Source organism: Dermacentor variabilis, chromosome 5 (genome assembly GCF_050947875.1).
Source record: "Dermacentor variabilis isolate Ectoservices chromosome 5, ASM5094787v1, whole genome shotgun sequence".
NCBI classification, from domain to species: Eukaryota; Metazoa; Arthropoda; class Arachnida; order Ixodida; family Ixodidae; genus Dermacentor; species Dermacentor variabilis.
In genome coordinates, this window is record NC_134572.1 from 96,311,198 (window position 1) to 96,329,662 (window position 18,465).

An 18,465-nucleotide genomic window follows, 5' to 3' on the forward strand; every position below is an offset into this window, starting at 1 on the left:
TCTACAACGAACGTAGGCTGTCTTCGCATTAATATTTCAATAGGATAACAGCGCAAGACATGGGACGAGCAAAACCCTCGCTAGGCTGTCTTGTTGAAATTCAACATATACCCAACGGCCCAAGTTAGCATTCTTTTGCCATCGTATATTGTTACTTTAGGTTCATCGTGTGTCGATAGATGGCGGTAGGTATTTTGTTTTTATGGTTGTAAAGTGAGAAAACGTGCTGGAAACTGGAAACAGAGACTGAACGTGTCCTCGTCGTCGATATCGCCGAGGGGTCAGTGTGATGGTGACTGTTGGTTTAGAAATCCGCGCCAAAATTATGCTTGCTTCTCAATACTTCTGATTGATAAGAAGAACCACTGAACTGCAGTGGACTTGTCATCAAGAGCGATAGTGATGCAGAAGATATGCATTTTTCGTTAAATGTTTACATCTAGGGGTGAGTGCATATATAACCGTCTTCTCTACAGAGGACGAAACTCGGCATGAGCCATCACACGCCATCTTTCTCCAAGCTTGAATTCATATTTGTCTTTGATTGTCGAAGAACCTTTCTTTCGGGGCTACAGTTTATGCAAGGACTTTAGATTTAGCATATGAGATGCTTTGTGCTCCACATTCTTTTAAAGGCGTGAAACTCCCTCTCAGAATGAATAAAATATCAGTATATTTACGAAAACAATTCCGTTATGTATCGATTTTTATGTCTTACGATATTACGGGCATTTCTTTTGGTAAATTAAAAATGTGCACTATTTATAGAAATTGGCCACTAGGTAAAGTATTAACAATCATGCGAAATGAGAAATATACTACAGAACATCAGGTAGCTAGTAATATATCTCACCTCAACGGCAGCACTGAGTGGCTTCTACTACACTATTGAAAGGCCATGTACTTGCCGTGTCACCACCGACCATAAGACGGGAGTGCATTGACTTATACCTTGAGCGTCTTCCTGCGATGTGCTCAAATTTAAACGAATAATTTTGAAGGTTCGCATCGTAGATACTCTACAGTGGACGATGTTGTTGTTGTTGTCCCAACACGTGGCTCGTTCCTTTGCCCCTTTCTTTTTCTTCGGTCAGAGCTCAAAGAAATGAAGTCTACAAAGTTTCAGCTCCCGCATCGCACGGCCATTAGCATAACTCATGCAGAGCACAACTGTATGTCTCAAAGCTTGTTCTCTCCTCAAACCTTCTGAGCTACAGCGCCAAATTCCATTGGTAGGCTTGCTTTGCTGTGTCGACCTTCTCACAAGGTCACACCTTCTGTGACTTCCGGTACCACATCATCGCGCATTGTAGTTTATCAAACTTCGAGCGTGGTGCAGAAGTATGTTATTAAACTAGGAGTCCACATTGTAGTCAAGGGTAAAACGGACGTCGACAAAAAGCATTAAAAGAACAGAGACCAAGACCTTTCGGCAAGACGTCTGCATCTGGAGTCATTACTATTCGAAACTACTGATATAACACTGAACTGCAGTCACGGCAGCCTTCCTTCCGTTTATGCCCGCTGTTTGCGTCCCCTATTCGCAAGTACATAATCAGCTTACCCCTTTCGTTTACTTTCATTGTGAGCAAGGCCTCCGTAAGGGAGCCTAAACGTCTTTGTTTCTTTTCAGTTAATGTTTTTGGTCGGCATCCGTTTTACCCTCGACTATGAGCAATCCCGACCAGACGAGTTTTCGTCGAACTCTTGATCTCCCATTGTGTCAATTACTGATTACAGTGAAAAAAATAACCAATTCCTTAGGAAAGGACAATTGAATGTACATTCTTGAAGCACGGCTGTATTCATAAATGCGCAATTAAACGGCACTGGTGAATAAGTGTATATTTATATAGAGATGGCTTATTGACAATATAATGCGGAAGGAATTTCAATTAAAAAAAAAGTCCGAGGACACCTAAGCACTTTCAATGAGTTGCGAATGCGAAAGCATTAATGCCCATTTGAACGCCGCTGGGCGGTCCTTCGATTCATGAACTCCTCGCGGGCAAGCGAACGCATTGATACGCTTGGCGCGTTTTGATTTGGCCTTACCGAGATGCACTTTGAACGCCGGCGAGAACTTGCGCGGTCAAGAAATGCACGGATAACGCAAGCTTCCGAGAGCGAGGGTGACATGACGTGGCGGCGATACCTTTCCCCTTACGATACACCTGGCGCGCTACTGCGCTAGCAGGCGTCTCCTTTCACTCGCTCTGCTCCATCGAGGTGCGCTTGTACCGTGGCGTCGCAGCCAATGGGAATTTAGGTGCCGTTTCACTGTTACAGACGCCGGCTCTTTCGCTTAATGAGCCGTTTGATGTTTCGCATAAAAAATGCCTTGAGTAGTGGTTGCAGGGATTGAATTCACGGGCAAGGTGCTCCCATGCCAAATGCTACGAAGACATACGGCTTTACTGACGGTAGTATATAATCTTTCCTGACGTTGGATGTTTCGCGTGCTTCGTTGATGCTAATGAGAGCTGCCCATGTCGATATAACGCGCTTTAGTCTGTTCAACGTTACAATGCTGTCCTCTTTGAAAAAAAAATTGGGAGTTTTGGTTTCCCATACCTAAAAAAGCATGAACATATTGAAGCGATTTGGTGCAACGATCTCGTTATCTAAGGTAGACAAACCGTTGCTGACGCGTTTAATGATTTCTTTTCGAATGTCTACACGAAAGACAACTCTCAACCTTCGCGGCTTTATAATAATTAAGAAAGGGGTCTTCGATTTCCTCTTGTGGGCTGACGCTAAAACGTCGAACGGATCCGAAGAAAACACAAATTCGCTTCCTGTGCAGGTATGCAGAATAATGTTCAGAATTTTTGTACATAATTTTTATGTATAGGCTTGCCTCTGGTGACATGCCTAATTATTGGAAGATTGCAAGGGTTGAGCCCCTTCACAAATAAGGTAGCAATTTGGACACCCTTGATTACAGGCCAGTTTCTCTCCTGTGCTCTATAGCAGCAAAGCACTAGAGCATATTCATTTCAAGTACACCTCTGTCTTCCTCTAAAAGAGAAAGTTCTTTTTTCGCAAAGAACAGCACGGAGCTTCAGGTGTTGCCTGTACACTGTCACGCCGCTAACGCACGTCGTGCATGAATTAGTCCGAATATTTGATAAATCCGGGCCAATCAATTTCGTGCTTTTGGACTTCGCAAAAGCATTCGATCGCGTGTCGCACTCGAAACTTTCGCACAAGATAAAGATAACTCTCAACAGCGATGAAATTGTCCGGTGGCTTGGCTCGTTTCTTAGTGATCGCTCGCAGTACGCACGTGCGTGTGGACGGATAGGCGACATAATAGAGCAGGGCAGTCCGGAGTGCATCAAGCCGCCGTAATCGGGCCCCTGTGGTTTTTAATAATCACGAAACATCTTGAAGTTATCCATTCTTCAATCCAATGCCGTTTCTTCGCAGACGACAGTGTTTTGTTCCCTGACATAATTTCTCCAGATGAGCAATCATGTATAAATAAACATCTATTAGATGTGTTTTCATGGTGTACAAGATTGCAGATGATCTTTGAAGTTATCCATCCTTCAGTCCAATGCCTTTTATTCGCTGACGACTGCGTTTTGTTCGCTGAGATAATTTCTCCTGATGGCAAGCTTTTTTTAAATGAATGTCTAACCAATTTTTCTATGGTGTACAAGATCGCAGATGATCGTAAATGTGTCTAAGTGCGTACAGACGACTGATAGTAACAAAAAGAATCTATTACCCTTCCTTGCTCGATAAAAGGGGGAGTGAACAGATATATCCATGAGATAGTGTCAGCCCAAACTTGACATGGACCTCTAAAGTTCAACGTCTAGTCAACAGTGAACTTTTAAAAAAAAAAATATGTGGTTTCTTTGGCGAAAAATCACCGCCCAAGCACTCCGTACAGATGATTAACCATTGAAACTGAAACGTGCGGCTCCCATTTTTATCAGTGAGTTATTCCCGACTGTTCAATAAACGACGGCTTGGTAGGCTGCCCGATCCTCGGTACCCAATTGCTGCTTGCACTCGGCTGCACGAGCATGTTTTTGTGCCCGGGCTGCAGCATCGGTTCGGCGTAGACGAGCTCGTTCTCGGTTCGGCTCGCGGCGTTGCTGATCGAAAGCTGCCTGCTCCTCAGGAATACGTATGACGCGTGACCTAGCCATTTCAGAGGTGGAGAGAAACTGCTGCGTGCGCGCTCGGCTACGACAGAGAGCAACAACGTCACTACTGGCGCAGCCAATCGCGCACCTCTCATTCTCTTTCTTTTTCGCGCATGCGCATGGGGTTACGCCGGATGAGTTTTCAGCGTACAGGTGGCATACAAACAGACGGACGGACGAACTGGCTAGCCATATAGAGCTTCGCTCTGCAATGTGGCGTTCGTTGCACAGCACCCACGAAACTGAGTGCCTGCAAAACGCTAATAAGGCCGATAAACTACGCCGACGTGGTGCGGGACCCACCCACAAAGAAGTGGATTGCCATGATTAAAAGCATCCAGAAGAAATCATTGCGGTTTATCTCCATTAGATATGAATCGCCATCATCTACGAAGGAGTTATACCACATGTCCAGCATACGCAACTTCGAAGCAAGAAGAAAAATCAATCGCTTAAGGATGTTATCTTAACATCTTGAATAATGACAACTGCCTCGATATTACCTGCTACGTAAAAGCAGCTGGGAAAAGGTCGACACACGCCACAGTAGGACATTCCAGGAATTTTTTTCTCGTTCGTTTTTTTTTTTCGCAAGACCACTTTTAGGCACAGCTGCTTCCTTCGTACCGTCATTGAGTTGAATGAACGTCCAGCTGACATAATGTGCAAAGATACATTGATTCCTTTCGCATCGAACATAAAAAAACTGATTTTTGAAAGCATGACATCAGAGATCATCGAGATCTTTTTCTTTTTCTTGTCCTATTTTAATGTCTAATTTAACCATGCAATTTATGTGTCATTCAGTTTGCTTCCTTATATACTTGATCCCTTCTTTCAGCTTGTTTTGTACACGTGTTAATATTCATTGTGTGTCGGTGATAAACCTGATTAGGATGTGGTTAGTGATGATAGTAAGAGCATTTATTTTTTGATAAAGTTAGGAGTTGATATTGTTAGTTTGTTGATACATGATGATGTCTGCTGAACACTGATATTGTGCCCTCAATGCATACCCACATAACTCGATGCCTTGGCACCGGGAGTGACGGGTAGATTTACCTGCAAATAAAGAAATAAAAAGATTAATAAATACATAAATGCAGAAATAAATATATATAAATAAAAATGTGGCAGATCCCACGCCCCTGTGGGTATCGATGTTATGCGAATCAGTGTGCGGGGAGCCTACCAAGTTAACGAAACGACGACGCAAGCACCAAGACGTAGGCGACCGTTTCATGACCTACATGACACAGATGTCAGAACATTCCTGTCATGGCCTATTATTTATGTTCGTCATACACTGTTGTCATGTTATGCCTGTTTTGGTCTATACCAAGTTAACGAAACGACCATGAGAGCACCAAGAGGTAGGAGGATGGATGGATGGATGGATGGATGGATGGATGGATGGATGGATGGATGGATGGATGGATGGATGGATGGACGGATGGATGGACGGACGGACGGACGGACGGACGGACGGACGGACGGACGGACGGACGGACGGATGGATGGATGGATGGATGGATGCTTCGCATTTGATAAATATCGGGCATCTCCATTTATTTGACCACCGGGAAAGTTGTATCTGCGACGGAGATTACAGATCCTGAAATGTATGTGAAAAAGACAATAAACATGCTCAAAGTCGTGAAAATTATTGAGGCACTAGTGGCGACGTTCGTTTTCTGGCCTTATTTTAAGGAACTCTATTTCTCCGGAGGAGTTTCACAATGGTTCGTGTGCGGCGGCGGCGGCGGATGCCAGTGTGCGGTGGCGTGGTCAGTACAATATCTTAGTCAAACAGCTGCCACCAACGCAGCCTGCATTAGAGCCACAGATCGGTTGTATTCCCAAGGCGTCGGTGAAAATTCGCAGCCGGACGTGCTGAGTCGAGCCAGTACAGCCGCTCAATACGCAGCTCTACTAGACAGTGGTAACACGCGTCCAAACACCCGCGTCGGTATAGCCGGCACAGTATAACATACAGAATACATGTGCCGTCTATAACAGAGTATGGGAGTACTGTGCTTGTATATAAGGGAGCTCGGATATAGCGAAAGAATTGCACCGGATATGTTAAAGCGTTTACACAGCCTTGGGTAGATTACCGGCCGGGGCAGAACAGATCCGTCGGAGTTTCTAAGGATGTGAGAACTTCTTTGCACAGCTTTTCTCTTTGATGTATGAGTTGCTCGGATTGAAAAACATATTAGAAGTTTATACATACATACATACATACATACATACATACATACATACATACATACATACATACATACATACATACATACATACATACATACATACATACATACATACATACATACATACATACATACATAATGTGTGTGTGTTTGTATGTGTATGTGAGAGAGAGAGAGAAGAATGGGGTCAGAAATACCTTTTGCTGTGGCTGCGTACGCACTTCGAGAAATGCTTCTTGACCCGATTTTTGAGAAAATTTTCTTCATATAAGCTGTTCTAAATGAAAAAAAGGGATTATCTCTAAGAAACAAACAAACCATGTACTCATACGGCTGCTAACACGTTTTAAATCAATTTGCTTATCGTTGTTTCTTTTCTTCGAACGTCGTCGCCGCCTCACCTGCATGCTCTCGTGAGCAAACGCTTCCTGGCGCGCTGCGACGCAGAGGCGGGAACGCGCAGAGTGATAAAATTAGGTGACCGGACTTCTTGCGTAGCTTCCACAGTGTTGCACCTGATGTACGAAGCGGAGTATAGACTAGCACGGATATCGTCAACTTTCTTGAGTATTTGTATACGTCTAATAGACTAGCCCTTGCTCTGGTTTCGTGATCTCCTCGCTTGTGATTAGAGCTTTATAGCAGAGTGGGTTTACGGGCCAGAGGTAGAGGTCTGCGAGCGGAGAGGGGAACGGAGCGCCGCAGGAAAGGCAGCGCTTTAACACAAAAGCATCACGGGCCCCGTGTCGTAGAAAATGCGGTGTTACCGCCGTGGTTGCTCAGTGGCTATGGTGTTGGACTGCTGATCACGAGGTCGCGGGATCGAATCCCGGCCACGGCTGCCGCATTTCGGTGGGGGCGAAATGCGAAAACACCCGTGTACTTAGATTTAGGCGCACGTTTAAGAACCCCAGGTGGTCAAAATTTCCGGAGTCCTCCACTACGGCGTGCCTCATAATCAAAGTGGTTTTGGCACGTAAAACCCCATAATTTAATTCTTAGAAAATGCAGTGTTGGTGTCGCGTCGGTGGAGTTGTCCGGGAACGAAAATGCCGTATATATTTAGGTATATGAATATGCCACGCCTTTCTATAAAACATGCGGTATGTGCGGCTTATATTGCCGCACCATTCTATCACTAAAGGTGTTCATACATTGTCCTTCATTCTTGAGAAAGGTGTTCCTCGGATTTTGGGAATGACAGCCCACAAACGAGTATCACGAAACAAAACACCGACAGCGCATGTTTTTTATATTATATCTTCTCACACTTAAACATTAAAAATGCGAAACAATAGCAGACGCCTGAAAATGATGCACCTTTTCTTGGGTGGTTGTGCACTGCCTCCGGGATCGGCCCACCTAAGAGGCAGCGTTTCTACCAGAAAGTTCGCATTCGTGCATAGCGTTCACCATCAGCGCTTTAAACATACGGTTACATAAGCTGCAGATGTCAGGAACTGTGAGAAGCAGTCAGGGATCTTTCAGTGCTGTCGCATTCCACTCTTAACGGCGAAGCACAAGTGTCCTCCAAGCTTTTAGCTCTGCGATACCTCGTTCAGTCGAGCGGAACGCTTTGCTGCGCGACTTATCGAACAAGGTCAGAATTACTGTAAAGAGAATAGAATATAACCAAGCCTGCTTTTATTAGGCACAAGTAATAAACAGGCAAATACAATAGCAGCATTATGCGTTGTTGTAGTTCATATAAAACATTTTGCCCCTTGGTCCCCCTTATTTCGGCGTTCGTGTTGTCCACTTCTCTTCTCTTGTGCCCGGTGTGCACTCCTCACCTTTTGGATAATGAATCCTAACCAACTAGCTCAGCTTTCTGTCGTTCTAAGCTTATTTCTCTCCCTCGTTGCATAGAGTAAGGTCCGTAAGTATATGCAATAGCAGCGGCTTGATTTTTGATTTTTGTACTTAGAAGATTTAGTGAAGCAACTCGTGAACAAATGTTCGGTGTTTAAAAAATGTTAGTAGTTTACAAAAACGGGTGTTCAGATAGGGGGCGGAAGGGAAGGGTGACGTGTCTATGTTTAGGTTATCTTCTTTGCAACAGACATCAAGGTGTTAAGTTTTCTAGTATTTTTTTAAATTTTAGTTAATTACTCTTTTGCAAACAAAACACGCAGTATATCGGCGACTAGGGTTGAATATTCAAAGTTTGGAATTTCAGGGTGGTTATGTAAGAAAAAAACAGTAGTGATCGCTTAGGAGCAGTGTTGAACTAGTAAAAAGTTCTGTCGGTCATATTGATATCATTTATTATTCCATGATTTATTTATCACAGCGAATGCGTTCAGAAGCTCAAGCAAAATACAATAATTAGCGATTTGCCATGTTCGTACCTTTGCGAAAGTTAACGAACTTTAAGTCATACTACACCTGACATGCACCAGCGCCTGATGGGCAATTAGACCACGCTTATTGTGTATCTTAACACGTGCTCTCGAATCACCGACTTCCAGGTTGAGCAAAGCGGAGAGTCTTGGTCGTCACAGCCCACAGCTGCGTGATCCACCACGTTCGTTAGGTAGCGGCGTCTACCGGCGCTGGTAGTAAGCTGCAGACGTTGACACTGCCGCTCCCACGAGATGGCACGACGTGGGTAAATGGAAATTGGGGTTGCGCTGTCGGGTGTCATTTGCGAGCGAAATGGTTCGCCCGCGTTGTTTGGCAAGCACCTTTGTGGTATGCACACACGGAAAACGACCGAAACTGTTTTATTCGATGTAGTGATGTGCTTCACAACATCACTACATCACTGACATAGTGCAAGCACAACGGTTATGTTTTGAGTTATCAAAGTTTTCCCCACCGTTCATCACCCTAAACGCACACTTGTGCGGTTGGTGTGGCAGCCGTTTCACATTTATGAATAAAAAATATGGACGCATTGATGCAGATGAAAGTTTGCACATATGCTAGCTTCCGCTTGATCCGCTTCAAACCTAACGAAATAAAAAAAGAAAATTAGGAAAAGAGCAAATCACTCAACCAAAGAAAGAAAGCATGTGCTGACACTGCAGCTCTGCCTCTTCAGCGAGAGTATTCTGATGCATCCGCAACAAATAAAAATGCCGACTATAATAACTAACAAGATTAGCTCTGTGAATATTATAATCAGATAGTAATTGTGTTAACTACCAATAAACAGTCCTTGAATGCATTCAACAACGTTTCGGTTACTGAAATTGGTGATTAGTTCGAGACATAATGGCTTCTTCCTGATTCTTTCAGTTGCTTCTGGACTTCAATCCCACACTTTCTATCTATCTCTCTTCTACAGTGACGCTGTCTATGGCTAGCACCTGAAAAAAAGAATGTGTCCGAGAGGTTCACACACACAAATCATCATGTGTGCCGATACTGGTGATGGTGTAGAAAGGGTCCAAGCTCAATGGCACATACTCCTGTAGACTTGGGGATCTGTAACGCGCCCTTGAACTACCCCTATCATACGTGGGACTCAAAGAAGTCCCAGGCACACGGGTAAGAAGAGGTGTTTAAAAAAATGTTTTGTGCTACTTTTCCGAACTGTTAAAGAATTCTCGGTGTCAACTGTGCAAGCGCGCTAGTGCCACTGCTCGCACGTTCGTCGTCGTCGTCATCTTCCATGGCTGGCTCCGTTGCCGGTCATTGTTCCAGCGTAGAATTTGACTTCTGTCGTCATAATGGGGAGACCGCGTTGACGAGGGTATGAGCCATTGCTTAAAGGGACACTAAAGTGAAAAATTCTTTCTTCTGCGTCAGTAAATTACCGTTCTACAACACCAAAAACACCCCTCTTACAACGATATGACGTTTGGTAGTACAGAAAAAGCGCAAGAACGAAATACGGGTGGCGACGCCTACTTATGTTCCGGCACCTGGGGGCTGTGACTTCTTGGATTTTGATGGCATCTTCTAGGGCCTACTAATTATATGTAGCGGCTCAGATTGACTACATTGCGTTCTAAAGGAACCAAATATTAAACATGGCAACTTTCGGGAACCTTTACTCAGCCAACGCTGCCCAAACGCGAAAACATACTTTGGTATCCCTGACGTCACGCTGACGTACCGGCGCTGGGGTTTCGGCGCGAAATTCAAATACTGATACTTGGACCTTCATTTTATCATCTAATAATCAAACTATTTTTTTAAATGAATGCCTGCAGGGTTCTCAAACAATGCTTCAGTAGTCTAAACTGATTTATTGTTTCGCTTTAGTGTCCCTTTAAGGCGGTACGAGCCATTCATTGACTTACGTGACGGACACGTTTAATAACAGAGGTGATACGCGAATGTGTGCGCGTACCTATATCGCCACGATGACCACAGACTAGGGCAATAAATATGTTCGTACCTTGGTTCACTATTCTGGGTCAACTATGTGTCGTGCGCTAAAGAGCTTCGCTGGTCATCGACCATCACAGAGTGGAGTGGCACTTTTAATGTGCTAATATCAACAAATTCTTAGTTTTTTTGGACACAAATATTTCATCCTCTTTTAATTGGTGAAAGAGCTCTGGTTACTGCGCTAAATATATTTAATGATTCATACAACATATCGTCTTATTTAATTTGTGCTGAGGTCCATGCGCTCCATTAACAGCACGAAGCGCAAGCGATTCTGTTATCCTCTACTGCAATTTCGCGACTTAAGAGTTGACCTGCTCCTGACAGAAATAAAAAAAATTGCTTTTTAACACAATTAAAGTTAAACGCGTTAAACGTCACTTACATATGTGATTCTTGTTTTAATTTAAAGATTTCGCCCATCGCTTTCATTAATTAATTTCAATAAGCAATCACAAATTATGTGTTTACCATGATGACTACAGGCTAGTATGAAAAATTCTTCCTTGCTTATTTGATACAACGTTTTCAATTGGTGCCGATCATTAGGTGGCATGATTGTGTAGGTTATTATTCCGAAACATTTTTCCACAATAATGGGTATTCACGAAGCAGTACGCCGCTATTAGTCTTATCATCTTCAGAAATAATAAACAGAAAATGTCCCTTCGTTTTGAATTCCTGAAACAAATCTGACCCCATCCAGTACCACTTCTTCAAATACGCAATGAATCTGGGGCCTAAGTTGCGTATCACATTATTTCTATCTTACACTTCGATTTGTTTTTTATAGAAGGGACTTCAAGGCGCGAAAAACAAAACAAGCAAAACCCCTTTAAAAGCGCTCGTCAGCATCGCGTTTGAAGGGAGATGCATATATAATCCATCCTTCGATGCGAAAGAAAGATTATCCTCTTTTATATGCATTTTTTTTTTTTGCTGTTTCATTTGTCTTTCACCTCCGCAGCGCGCTTTCATCTCTTTCACGAATAAGAGAGCACCAATGTCCGTTATAACAGCTACAGGTCATTTCAAGAAATTGACGTCATCATAGGCTGTCTTTTCTTTTACTGTAATAATTACATGTACGCTACCACAGTCAATTCATATGCACGAATACGGCTATGGCGGCTGCGTTCGACGTTTCACGAGCATGTTAACGTTTATGTCACCGCGAAGAAAATTAAGAAATCGATCATGTAGCAGCCCGAGATGGCGGCGCCCATTGTTGTTGTTGTTGTTGTTGTTGTTGTTGTTGTTGTTGTTGTTGTTGTTGTTGTTGTTGTTGTTGTTGTTGTTGTTGTCGTCGTCGTCGTCGTCGTCGTCGTCGTCGTCGTCGTCGTCGTCGTCGTCGTCGTCGTCGTCCTTGTTGTTTTCGGTGACTTACAATCTGTGTAAAACTCACACCTGTGACTTGTTCTTTGGAAATAAAAAGAAGTAAACACTCCTCTCGCATTGACATCTCTGCACTCTTAAACCTCATCACTTGTCCACAAGCTGCTGTGGCGCCGGCTTCTCGGTAGTACACAGCTGTGGCCTGAAACTGACTCACGTTTAGTGAAGCCGTGAACTATGATGGAGCAGCTGCCTTTGTTCGCTTCGCCCCTTTCTCTTTTTCGTCGCGAGGCGTGTGTGTGACGCCAATGAGACCTTTGAACGGCGCAGGTATTTTGATGATTTCTTTTTGTTTTGCTCGCAGCTCGTATGTCATACACTTCTCTTAATACAACTTCTTCACAAGAGCCTTAAAAAGTTCGAAGGTAACCTGGAGCGACACGAATTAAGCGAAAACTCTTTATTCAAGCAGCGTTAAAACCGGCATGGTGCCAAAGCTCGCTCTGGCATATCGCAGTAGATATTGACACGCGTACTTGTTTATCGGGCGACCACGTTTCACCGCCTAACAAATGTTGTCGCACAGCGCAGGACGCGCCTGCATGTATCGGAATTTCCTGGAATGTTATCGATGGTTCCATTCGCTATCTGTCACCGAACCTTGTGTAATCTGATTGCATGTGTGCGCGACGCGAATGATGTAGAACTTTGGTGAAGGCACGCGGGTTCCAGCGATTACTCTGGAACATTCAACGACTGACGTATAAAAGCCGACGCGCTTGACCCACTGATCAGATTTTCGATGATCGCCGAGTGTGTTCGCCGCTATCGTTCTTCTTTGAGTGTAGCCTGCTTTTGAGGGAACAAGTTCGCCCAATAAGAAGCTAGTTTCGTTAATCACAGTTTTTCTGCCTTCTTCACCGTCACTACTTCGTGACAATATAGCCATTATAAAGGAAACGCCTCCCACACTATGTTTGTTCGTTTCATGCTTGCGTGCTTATTGTTGGTTTCTCATTGGGTACTTATCTTTTGTTCTTTTCATATTTACAATTAATGCGCCGAAATCATAGATGTCATTTTGCTCATTGTGCATCAGTGGTGCGCGCTTAGATATATTTATACTCGCCGTGGTGGCGTAGCGGCTACGGTGTGGCGCTGCTAAGCACGAAGTCGCGGGATCAAGTCCCGGCCGCGGCGGCCGCATTTCTTTGGGGGAGAAGTTCAAAAGCACCCGTGTCCACAGCATTGGGGGCAAGTTGAAAATCCTCTGTGGCCGAAATTAATCCAGAGTCCCCCCACTATGGCGTGCCTCATAATCAAATCGTGGTTTAGGCACGTGAAACCCATAATTCATTCATTCTTTCAAATATACTTATTTTGAACACTTTATTTGCAGACAAGAAAACCAAAAATTTGTTTTGAAAATGACATTCTTTATTAATTGAACATCTGGATAACAATTTTTTTCACATATTCGAAATATATATGACATCGGAGTAGCAAATTCACAACTTGCGTTTGACAATACACACACTTTAAACAAGGTGGAGCTGGTGGAAAGTTCGGTTCATCTAACTTCGTGCACTGCTCCACCGTATCAAAGCTATCGTCACAGTCGGTGACATCAGAGTCTCTGGATGTGTCCATTTCAACAACAAAAAAAAAACACTAACATCACTGTCCATGCTTTTATGCAGAAGCAAATCATATTTTGGGCTTGATAATTCAATTATATTAAAGCCGCGCTTTCGCGGCGGGCGCAGTAGCACGTGACTGGCAGCCGCCATTTTCTAAATCTCTACCGGACGAGCGTAAGCGAACGGAGTCTATACGCACTCTCGCTGCCAAGGAGGGAACTCTCCAGAATGTCAAAATGCATTGGATCAGCCCGGCCAGTTACTGGCACTGGACGAGACAGACTCGTCATTGGCACTCATTGCCGAAGAAATTGTAACCGAGTAAGAGTCGCCGACAGCACTTAGAAGGTTAATACGTGCAGCATAACTTCTCATTTCTATACGCCTGTGTGCTGCAAAAGTGTATAACACGCTAGCAGACAATGCCTTGTAGAATGAGTTTTCTAAGAACATGGCAAACTATTCAGTACGCGATAGAAGAAATTGGCGGTTTCGCGCTAATAGCGAAGCCCTGACTGCGACGGCAAGGTTCGATGTAGCGCTTGAATTTCTCTGGTGGTGTTCCAAATATACCCGCATCCGACTAATGCGGACATGACACACACGGGGGCGTCAAAATTTCTGGCCCCCTTAACAGCTTAATCGCGCTCTGTAGGACATGTAATGACGTGACAAAGGCGCCACTATATATAAATACGCTACGCGTAAGGAGCCGCGCCTGTGAAATTATATCAGTTTCAGGTTTTGCCCTGATGAAGTTAGAAGGGCCATGCAAGATACGTCCCGCCTGAAAGCGGCAAGAGAACATGGATTAACAGTCGATTTAACCAAAGATAGATAACATACTGCACTTGAAGATCTTGCGGTCCCTAATACACGATGCCTAATGACTTCAAGTGTACCCGAGAGGTGCAAGAATGCCTGCAATTTACTAATCCATACTACGGGAAACACTAAAGAGTTCAAGAACTATCGACCCATTAGCTTGCTTTCCATATTGTGAAAAATATTTATCCAAGACTATTTCCAATAGAATCAGGGCGAAACTTGACGTCAATCATCCAAGAGAACAGACTGGCTTTATGAAGGAATATTCTGCAACTAATCACGTCCGTGTCATCAGTCGGGTAATTGAGAAATCTGCGGAGCACAATCAACCTTCCTATATGGCTTCCATATATTATGAAAAGGCATTTGATTCAGCATACAGATACCCGCAATAATGTAGGCATTGCGTAATCAAGAACTACAGAAGTGCTTACGTGAATATCTTGAAACATAGGCAAAGATTTCACATCCACCTTGTTTTTCCACAAGAAAAGTAGAACATTACAAATCAAGAAAGAGGTGCGGCAAGAAGATACAGTCTCTCCAATGCTATTCACTGCATGTTTTGTAGTATTCCAGCCATTATTAGACTAGGAAGGCTTAGGAGAGATGAAAAACGGCTAATATTTCAACAACCTTAATTTTGTAGATGACATTGTCCTGTTTAGCAGCGCTGCGGATAAATTGCAACAAATGATTGAGGACCTTAAATGTGCAAGTGTAAGAATATGGCTGAAGATTAATATGGAGTAGACAAAGGTAATGTTCAATAGCCTGTCAAGGGAACAAAACGTTATGACCGCCAGTAAGAAGTAAGCCGGCGCAGGGGTACGTTTATCCAGGTCACTTACTCACGGGGGGCTCTGATCATGAGCAGGAAATTTACAAAAGAATAAAAATGGGTTGGAGTGCCGACAGCAGGCATTACCGAATCCTGACTCGGAGCATATCACTGTCTTCGAAAAGAAAATATACAGTCATTGCATTCTACCGCTGCTAACATATGGGCTCGAAAGTCAGAGGTTAACAAAGAAGCTCGAGTACAACTTAAGGACCGCGCAATGAGCGATGGAACGAGAATGTTAAGCGTAACGTTGAGAGACAGGAAGAAAGCGGTGTGGACCAGAGAGCAAACGGGGATATATATAATATTCTAACGGGCATTAAGAGGGAAAATATAGAGCTCGGCAGTCCATGTAATGCGTAGGGTAGATAACCGGCGGACCATTAGACTTACAGAATGGGTGCCAAGGGAAGGGAAGCGCAGTCGAAGATGACAGAAAACTAAGGGGGGTGATGAAATTAGGAAATTTGCAGGCGCGAGTTGGAAACAGCTAGCATATGACAGGGGCGATTGGAGATCGCAGGGAGGGGCCTTTGTCCGGCCGTGGACGTGGAGTGGATGGCTGTTTGAATGCAATAAATATTTAGTCGTGAGTCAGCGCTCGTGTTCCGCCTCTATTCTTAGGCCGTATTTTTTACTGCGCGTTGTAAGTATATATGGTGTCAGTGTACCGACTCACCCAGCTAGCTACCGCACGACGTAAAAATAGGCGGCGGCGGCTGCTGCTCTTGCTGCTGCTGCCGGCTCTTCCGCCGCTGCCGCTGCTGCAGCTGCTTGTTTGCCCTTTTAATGATAGACTGAGTACATTTTAGATATAAGGCATGCGCTGTGAATGTTCTGTTTTATGACATCTGTCCGTGGGCTTCCATTCTCAAAATTTTCAGGAATAATTTAGTCAACAACATGAGACGTGGTATGAACAACTTTATTCATTTAATGGTTTAGCATTATGACCCGCATATATGGCAGTGATAAGCTTATAGAATAGTTATGCCTAAATGTAATTGGAGCCCCCCCAGCGACGACGATAGTGACAATTTGCTTGAAGTGTCCATATAATTGATAAAGTATGCCTTTTTTGTTGCACCTCTATTACAAAATAAGTTCTGTTGCTCACCTCATCTCGCGCCTTATATATCAGCCCCATCATGCATATCTAACCGCATTGGTCATTCCCTTAGAGTTGTTTGTCTACGTGTCAATACGACATTTTTCAGCGTCTTATTTTTACAGGCAACCACTAAATTAAACGGCCTTCCTGAGCACATTGCTTCCTAAAAGCTGCTGTAGATCATTTCTTTCCGCATGAAATGAAGACCTGCGTTTATGAACATTTGTTTAATTGCTTCTTTCGTGTCATTGTTCTGTATACATGTATAGCGTGTTTTCATTTCGCAATACTTATGTTCACAATTCAATATGATTATATATGTATTCCTCGTGTATATTTTACTAATGCAGCTGTATAACTTGTGTACCCGCCCCTTATATTAACCCATTTTATTAATGGCCTTTAAGTTAATAAAATGAAGTGAAATAGCAGTTAAACTCGTGATATCAGATATGTATTATATGGTTTACAATTTTATTTGGCAGGTTCATTAGTTGCTAGAATAATATTTAAATACACGCATTCGCCTATGTACCAAAACGCTTGACGCGTATATATTTGACCACTAAACTGCATTATCTCACAGGCAGTCGGCTCTATTTCAGCAGTACCGCCTATATTTTTTCTTGGCCACTAGAGAAAATCATCGTGGAAGCAACATTCCTACACGGACGACGTTTCCACGGCGCATTGTGCTTCTGGCATAGTTACGTAATTTGCAATTTTTTAAAGAGTATGCTAATTGTGCTACGCTGTAAAGTTATCATCGAGTACATGATTAAAAAGAAAGCTTTTGGCAAGAGACCATTTATTTTATTTCCGCTCTGGTTTCGACCTAAAGATTTTCTCCCTCCCTTTCTTAGTGCCAGGTAGAGGAGGAGGAAAACCATTTATTGAAAAAAAGAAAAAAAAAGGTGTCTTTCTGCTTGTGCGGGGAGGCACCCTCAGTCCAGGGCTCCTGCGGCTCTTGCTGTCTCCCCGGGCCCGCCGCACCAGTTACTGTTGGTCGCGAGGGCCCGAGCTAGTCAGTTGGGGCAAGCCCATGTGGTGTGATAGTTCCAGGCAACGGTAATTTCTTTGTTGCTACAAGGCATAAAGCGTAGTTTCTAACAAATAAAAAGAAGGCGCAGAGCGACAAAAGAGAGTTGATGAAGAAGAAGGCAGGGAGACAAAGTGATCTCTCTCGTGGGCACGAGCCATGTTTTGAGGCAACAACGAGACAAGGCCGTGCTAATTTGGCTACCCTGCACAGGGTGAAGGAGAAAGGGGGAAGGATAAATAAGGAAAAGAGGAAAGAAAGATAATAAAGAGCCAGCCCTTGTAGTGGCGGAGGAATGTTCACAAAGAGTGACAGGTGGCCGCACAATCAAGTCGCCTTCAAGGAGAGTGGAGAAAAGAAAGTTTGGCTGCATGTTACACTCCCGTAACATTCGAAAGCGAAAGCCTGCTGCACACTTGGCAATGCGGCCTCTCGCATCGTCGCGTTGCTGCTTTTGCAGTGCGGTTCCTTCTGCTCGTTTTCGACGCTTAGCTGCGGCTTTGCGTGCTTGTATAGTGGGGTCCGACTCGCGCCAACTACGTTTCTCATCTAGTTTACGTTGCATGCTCTCAGCAAGGGATTGACACATGCTGTCGTGTGTGTTGTATGCGTGATTTCAATGAACGTATGTGCTCTGTCAGCTTCACTTTGCTGAACGCTTGCAGCCTCATCCTTAAAGGGGGGATGCGCCAATGCTTACGGAGGTGTGAGCCACTGAGGAGGTCGCGTGGCATTTTGTACCACTTCACTAGACGCCGCGTTTCTGTACGTTGTATGCGTGATTCCAATGAATTTATGTACTGTGCACTTCACTTAGCTGAGTGCTTGTAGCCCCTGCATTAAGAGAGGGATGGGTCATCGCATTTTTTGCTTGCTTAGGGGTGTATGAGCCATTGCTGATGATGATAGTTCTTGTACCACTGGATTGGATTAAACTTTTTTTTCAGT

At 43.9% G+C, this 18,465-nt stretch overlaps 1 protein-coding gene across 1 annotated transcript in view; it reads left to right on the plus strand.

The window, feature by feature from the left end:
• Window positions 1–18,465, plus strand: part of LOC142582935 (beta-1,3-galactosyltransferase 5-like) — a 229,183-nt gene that overhangs the window by 137,688 nt on the left and 73,030 nt on the right. The gene's annotated exons all lie outside the window — the stretch shown is intronic.